The sequence below is a fragment of the Chionomys nivalis genome, chromosome 20 (assembly GCF_950005125.1).
Source record: "Chionomys nivalis chromosome 20, mChiNiv1.1, whole genome shotgun sequence".
NCBI lineage: Eukaryota > Metazoa > Chordata > Mammalia > Rodentia > Cricetidae > Chionomys > Chionomys nivalis.
This window is the reverse complement of record NC_080105.1, coordinates 55,818,700-55,826,426: the sequence shown is the minus strand read 5'-3', so window position 1 is coordinate 55,826,426 and position 7,727 is coordinate 55,818,700.

Below are 7,727 nucleotides of genomic sequence, written 5' to 3'. Positions count from 1 at the left end.
CGGCCACCACGCCTGTCCCATTCGTGACCAGCACATCTGTTGGGCCTTCTCAGGGGAAGGAGTCCTCCCTTCGAGACTGAGCCCCATCCCACCCTCTTTCACATTTCCCACGCGGACTGAGAGGAATTGGCCTGATAGCGGGGTGACACATCTGGACCTTACATAGATGTTGGCCAGTGGTCCGATCCCTGAGCTGTAGCTCTGGGTACTCAACGTGGCGCAACTTCAGCTCCCTCCTGGGTGTCAAGATGGAGTTTAGTGATCTTGCAAGGCGTGAGCCAGAGCCTGGCTTCAGAGTGGCTCTCAGGTCCTATTTGCCTGTTCCTGGGGGAGGGGCCACATCTAATAACAGCCAGAGGGAGGTGATGAAGGTTAGTGGACATCCAAGACCCACTTAACTAACTTCACAAGCCAACAGAGTCTCTTAGACTTGGTCAGTTCCCACTGGGCCTGTAAGGCCCGGTCCCTTATACTAGAGTCTCATTTGGACTTTGCAATAGCTTTGGAGAGACTTGATGTCTCCACCAACCCCTTCCATCAGAACCCCTAAAGCCCCCCACAGGCCTCCTCCAGCTTCATAAACATCACCCTTCACAAAGGGTGCCACAGAACCCTAAAGGGGTTCTGTCAAGAAACCCTATCCTTCCAGCATAGGGGCCCATAACCCATGAGGTCCCTCAATCTGCTTATAAGCCAAGGATAGTTGAGTGGCAGGCAGGGAGGACGGCCATCTGGTTGCTGTACATCCCTGAGAGCCCCAGAGTGACCCCTAGAAGATTACAAAGCTTCTGATTCTTCAGGTGGAGACCCTGCCTCCCAGAAAATCTTTTCCTATAGCTGGTCAACCACGTGGGAAGCTTGGACTGTTTGTTTTCAGTCTTGCCCACAAGCCACGGGATATGGAGCAGCAGGGATGACAGGCATGCACATCTTCTTAGGAAAATCTCCTCTTTCCAAACAGAAAGCGTCTTTTAGGAGAAGAGGACCAAGCCCAGGAGGACAGCGTGGCGCAGGCGCTCCTGAGCTCGTTAGAAATGCTTGGAGCCACTGGCGAGCTCCACACCACTCGTGCTTAGGGAATGCGCACATTCGTTGTTATCTATTCATAAAAGACAATTTTTTCCACATAAGCCTAAGCTGAGTTATGTGGGGTTAAAGGGTTCTGCTTTTGCAGGGTTCTGCCTTGTTCATAAGTTGCCACAGACCGTCTTCTGGCTTTCCATATCTGCGCTCTAATCACACCAGATTATAGCTATCGTCGACAGGAGAAAGCCCTTCGACTCCGCCAGTCTCTCTGCAGTGACACCCAAACCAGGGCAAAATGTCGCATCTCGGTGTTATTAAAACTTGGTTGTTCTCGGGCATCCTCTGAGAGCTGTAGAGATGCACAGCTGCTCCTCTTGGGGGGCATTCACATGGAGCTAAAATCTAACGTTCCAGGACAGGCTAATGTGTGAGGACAGACAGACAGACAGCTTCTGTTTTCAGCAGAATAACTAAGCTACACGCCAGTCCACCATTCCAGACATGGAGCTCTATATTGGCCTAGTAGCTAGAAAAATACAGATAATGAAAGAAAAAGTGTTCAAAGGACAACTCATGAGACCTGGCTGTTTCCACACCTAGTGGGAGGGGGCGGAGAGCGCCAAAAGAAGAGAGTCTCTCTTGTTAGTGTTGCTCTTTTTATCTGGCTCATATGAGGGAGCCCTAAATCACCTCTTAAAGGGAAGAGATCTCCCGGGGTCGTTCACTGACTGCCTGTCATGGACCAAAGAGCTCCTCATAGAGCAGCCCTCATCCTCAAGCTTCCCGAGGCTGCCATGGCTGGAATCCAGGCCAGGTGCATCCAGGGAAGAAGGGAAGGGCACCCTTACCTGGGCTGCCGCTGCAGGTCAAGCTGACAAGGCAGGGAGAGCTGAACAGGGAGGGAAATGGCAGCTCAGAGCAGTGGAGGACCTGACGCCACTTGCTTTGCTTGGAAAATGTCACTGACACTGACATCCCTAGGAATGATGGTAGGAGCCGTGCAGAACCAGAGGGAGATTTCCTCTCCCGCTCTGGAGCAAGACACGTGATTCCCAGGAAAATCGGATCAAAAGGCCCCGGGTGATGTCGTTATTTTAGGTTTCTCCTTTAACTGTATAAATGGATTCCAACTGGCTCTTCTTGATTTTTGGTTTCTCAAGACAGGCTTTCTCTGCATAACTGCTCTGGCTGCCCTGGAACTCACTTTGTAGACCAGGTTGGCCTCAAACTCACAGAGATCCACCTGCCTCTGCCTCCAGAGTGCTGGGATTAAAGACGTGTGCCACCACCATTCAGCTTAACCAGTTCTTTTTAAAGGCAGCAAAATGGTTGGTTGAGAACACTGACTACAAAGCAGAGAGCAGATAGTGTCTGATTTACTTATGACATGCTCCATCTCCCAACCAGCCTTAGTCAGGGAAGGAGAATCTACCTCCTGTACAGCACAGCTGAGCAAAACAGGGCACTGAAGGCTTTTATATCAGGGTCCCATGGTCCCCGTGCCTCTAGAGAGTTGTTCTGTGTATTGCCATCCTGGGGAAATACCAAAACTCAAGATACAGTTTTTGCTGGGTGTGTATCATAAACTCAAAACATTAAAGTTCAAAACCATCAGGATATGTGCCTTTACCAGTTAAAGCCTCTCCAGATGACATGCAGATACAATTGAGTTTCCAGGGCTCAGCTCCTCCTGCCAGCAAAGCCTCGCTCACCATGCTTAGCTGCACACACTCATTTACCACACGGGCATGTAGCAATTCCTTTGCAAACCAAGTGTCCAGGCCGCATGGGCAGCGACTTTGCCAGGTCTGTTTAGCACCATGGATGACTACAGGTCTGGATAGGTTTCCATCTCTTCACGGCTGTGGCAGTTCATCTTTGTCAACTTGACTGGATTGAGAATCACCATGGAAACGCAGTTCTGGATACGTCTGCAAGGGTGTTTCCAGAAAAACCTTCAGTAGAGAAGCAAGAGTCCCTCTAAGTGTGGGCAGCACCATGCCCTGGGGTGGAAGCCTGGACCAGAAGGAAGGAAGTGAACTAAAGACCAGCACACATCTCTCTCTGAATGCAATGTGGCCAGCGGGCTCCTGCCACCACCTTCCCCACCACCATGGCAGGTCATACCAGTGGTCCCAGGACTCTGTGAAGTCTGGAGGATCAGTCTCTTTAAAGAAGGCTGCTGCTTAGGATGGGTGAGTGCTGTGCCCCTTCTGCCCTCACCCTCTTTCTTCAAATGTAGTTTTCTCATGTTCTGGAGTTTGGGCATCTCCAGGGACCTGGAAAAGACCCCCACAGAGACAAATCCATCAGTGGGGATGGGAGGCATTCTGTTCCTGACTTTCGCTGAACAGAAAGAGGCTCACGACCTCTTTCTGGGAAGACCCTTCTCATTGTGCTCCCAACCTTCCCTTTCAGGATTAAAAGACATGCCCAGTGGTACCTCAGCCTGCCCTGTCACTGCCCTTGGGAGCCCAGTGGCATCTCAGCCTGCCCTGTCCCAATATGGTTAGTTGCTTACCAGTTGCTATGAGCTGGTGTTTAGGGGCTAACCTACACTAAACATGCTACTAGGCTGATGGGCTGACTGTGGAGAGCTGGAATGTTACAGGTTGGGAGCCAAATTATCCCCTTAACTGTCCACTTCTGTGTCTGATATCATATCCATGTGACTTAGGTAAATCCTTCCGGAACATACTGAGCCCTGCCTTCCACCAATTCAAAGGCTAATGATGTCATCAGAGAGTGTCTGAAGCCGATAGTAGAAACTTCCTCACTTTCTACCAGTGTGTTTCACATTTTTTATTATTAACTTTAAAGGTGCGGGTATTTACACGTGCATATATGTGTGTCATGCGTATGCCAGAAGAGTGAGCCAAATCCCTTGGAACCAGAGTTAGACTGTTGTGAGCTGCTAGCTGGATACTTGGACTCAAACCCAGGTCCTCTGCCAGAGTAACAGGTGCTCTTAATGTCTGAGCCGCCTCTCCAGCCCCTGCCCCCACAAATCTGTTTTTCAGTGTCTTAATTTACTATTTTCTTCGTCCTTTAGGGTTATGATTGCGGTGATGAAACACCATGAGAAACAAGCAACCTGGGGAGGGAAGGGTTTATTTGGCTTCCATATCTAGAGTTCACTGAGGGAAGCCAAGGCAGGAACTCAAACAGGCCTGGAACCTGACCTGGAGGCAGGAGTTGATGCAGAGGCCTTGGAGGGGTGCTGTTTACTGGCTTGTTCCTCACGGCTTGCTCAGCCCGCTTTCTTATAGAACCCAGGACCATCAGCCCAGGTGTGGCCGCACCCACAAGGTCTGGGCCCTCCTCTGTGGATCATTAAGAAAATGCCCTACAGGCTTGGCGCCTACGCCCCATCTTATAGAGGCGTTTTCTCAACTCAAGTTCCCTTTGCTCGGGTGACTTTAGTTTGAGCCGAGTGGACATATCACTGACCAGCACAACTGACCTTCTGTCAACTTGACCCGAATAATAACGCAGAAACCACATCAATTACAACACTGTTTGGTCAATAGCTTAGGCATATTTCTAGCTGACTCTTACATCTTAAATTAACCCATTTCTATTTATGTATTGCCATGAGGCTGTGGCCTACCAATAAGGTTCTGGCTGGCGGCTGGCGGCATTTTCTATTGGCAGCTACATGGTGTCTCTTCTACGCAGCCTACTTTCTATATCTCTCTTCAGATTTCCCGCCTGGCTAGGAAACAGCTTCTTTAACAACCAATGGTAATAAAACATATTCATAGCATATAGAGGGGAGTCCCACATCATGACATACAAGCACATCTCTGTTAAGATACGACATTTCCTTTCTTGTTCATCCTCAAGATCACACACTAATAAAGACATCATACTATGAAATATTTTACAAACCAAGTCCCACAACTTTATAAATTCAAAGACCTTAATAGTTATCTCTTTAAAAATAGCTAGTATCTTTTAAAATCAAAAGTCTCCGTAAAACTCCCAAATCTCTTTTTAAAAGTTTGAAAGCTCTCACCTGTGGGCTCCTGTAAAATTAAAACTAAATAATTACTTTCCTACTTCAAGAGAGAAGAACCAGGGAGCAGTCACAAACTGAAGAAAGAAAATCCAAACTCCAACAGTGTAAATAACTCGGTGTTCACTCACGATCTTCCGGACTCCTCCAAAGGACTTGGGTCACTTCTCCCTCTGCAGCAGACACAGCTTGTCTTCTAGGCTCTGGCTGGCTCCACTCTACGGTCGTCCCATGGTACTGGTGTCTCCAAAATGCTGGTATTAATCTGCTGAAACCCGGCTGCGGTTTCACCAATGGCCTCTCCTGGGCTCTCTTCATGGTACAAAGGCTCAGTTTTTCTCCATGACCCCTAGAATCCTGGGGCTTCAACTGCCACTCCACCTGCAACTTCAACAATAGCCTTGTAGCTTCTCACAAGGCCAAGCCTCGGCTACTCTCCCCAAATCCTTCATGCCTTCAAAACCAGTACCTCGTTCAGCTTCCAGCATGAGGTACAACCCTGGCTGCCTCTGGAACACGGCTTCTGGGTGCTGACTCTCAGGAAACACTTCCCAGGAGACTTCACCAACAATGCTGGTCTCTTAATCACCACTAATTTCTCAGCTCCAGCTGACCAGCATCCATTGCCCAAATAACACAAAGGTTTTATTTCAGTGGTTCTGGACTCTTGTTAATCATGGCTGATCCTTCAGCCCCAGCTGGCCTGACACCATAGATTCTTCACACAGAAGGCCTGGTAGTCTTTGCTTCCCTCTGAAACTTCACAAGCCAGGCCTCCATCTGCATTGCCCTGAATATTCCCTTCTTCCAAGCTCCTACAGGACAGCTCACTGAGTTCTCAGTACCCAGTGGCTTTGCTAGTCCAAAGTTCCAAAGTCATTCCACAAACAACATGGTCAGGTCTGTCACAGCAACACTCCACTGTCCTGGTACCAATTTCTGTCCTGGTAGGGATATTATTGCTATGATGAAACACTATGCCCAAAAGCAAGTTGGGGAGGAAAGGATTTATTTGGCTTACATATTCAGCCACAGTCCATTGAGGGAAGCCAAGGCAAGAACTCAAACAGGGTAGGAACCTGAAGGTAGAAACTGATGCAGAGGCCATGGAGGGGTGCTGCTTACTGGCTTGCTCTTTATGGCTTTTTTAGCCTTTCTTATAGAACCCAGGACAATCAGCCCAGGAATGGTCCCCCCCACCTTCAATGCCCTGGGCCCTCCTGTGTGGATCATTAAGAAAATGCCCTACAGGCTCACCCACAGCCCCACCCTACAGTCTCGCCTACAGCTCCATTTCACAGAGGTTATTTTCAATTGAAGTTCCCTCCTCCCAGATAGGTTTAGCTTGTGTCAAGTTGACATATCACTTGCCAGCATGCTAATTTTAATATTGAAAACATTCATACATGCATATTTGCTCCATCTGTGGGTTTGCTCATGTGAGTAGAGTGCACACAGAGGCCAGAAGGGCACTGAATCCCCAGGAGCTGAAGTTACAGACAGTTGTGAGTCACCTGATGGGGTCGTGGGAACCGAACCTGGGTTCTCTGCAAGAGCAGTGCTCATCTTAACCTCAGCACCATCTCTACAGTTCCCACGGTTCTGTTACTGTAAAACTTTCACAAAACAATTATCATGTTGGACCATGGTGCTTGGGGGCTTCTGGTCCATGGTCACTCGTGTTTAGTTCCAGAATAATCCTGCTGCCCTTTGGCATGGGAGCTCTGCCTTCCATCTCCAGGCAACTGCTGTACCCTGTGTGATCCCACGGCTCTCCCAGGACACGCACCATGTCCACCATACCAGATGTTTTGCAGTTGTGTCTCCCGTCCTTAGAACTCCCTGACAGCAGAAGGAGCTGCATTGTTTCCCTATGGAACAAATTTTCATCCGCGTCTCCAAGGCTGGAAGTGTCAGGCCAGTGAGGCGGTTTAAAAAGCCGTCCGGTTCAAAGTGGCTGAGGAATGTTTTCTAGTTGAAGTACCCACGTGACACTCAGCTCGATTACAGTCACTGGCAATGGAGCATTACAAAGGGTGGCTCTGCAGTCCTGTATCACACACCCCGTGAGCAAACACGGGCCCCAGGCAGGTGGATAGGCAGGGCAGGGCTGGCAGGGGCCCTCAAGGCATCCCCAGCTCCCCCACAGTGTGACCTGCCTGCCTGACCACCATGGTGACCTTGGAACGAAGTCTGTCTTTCCTCCGAACTGGAAGTGACAGCTGTGGCTGTTATAACTGATGTAGACTGGAAATCAGAGGTGACAACTTCGAAGACATGATCGTCAGAACTAGTAGGAAAATTGGCCGGCTGACTCAATGACCGCTGAGACCAGCAGGTCAGACGTGGGGGACACGAACGGCCAGGCTGCAGACTCAGACAAGAATCTATGCTACAGACATAGAAAGGAGGACGTCCCCTTCCCCAAGGATGACAGTCTTTTCCTCGGCTTCTCTTTCTAGTGCGTTGTTAACTCTGGGACATCCAGCTGGGATCAGAGCTAGCCATGCTGGCAGATGAACCATCACAGGGTCCTGCTGTCCTGGGAGACACACGTCAGCATTCTGCTTCTGATCCCCTTGCTGCCCTGGTCCAGAATCACAACCACTGTCTTGCACTGCCTCCCCATGGATCCCCCAAAAACAGCAGCCACCTGTCCAATCAGGGAGGTCCTAGCCACTGC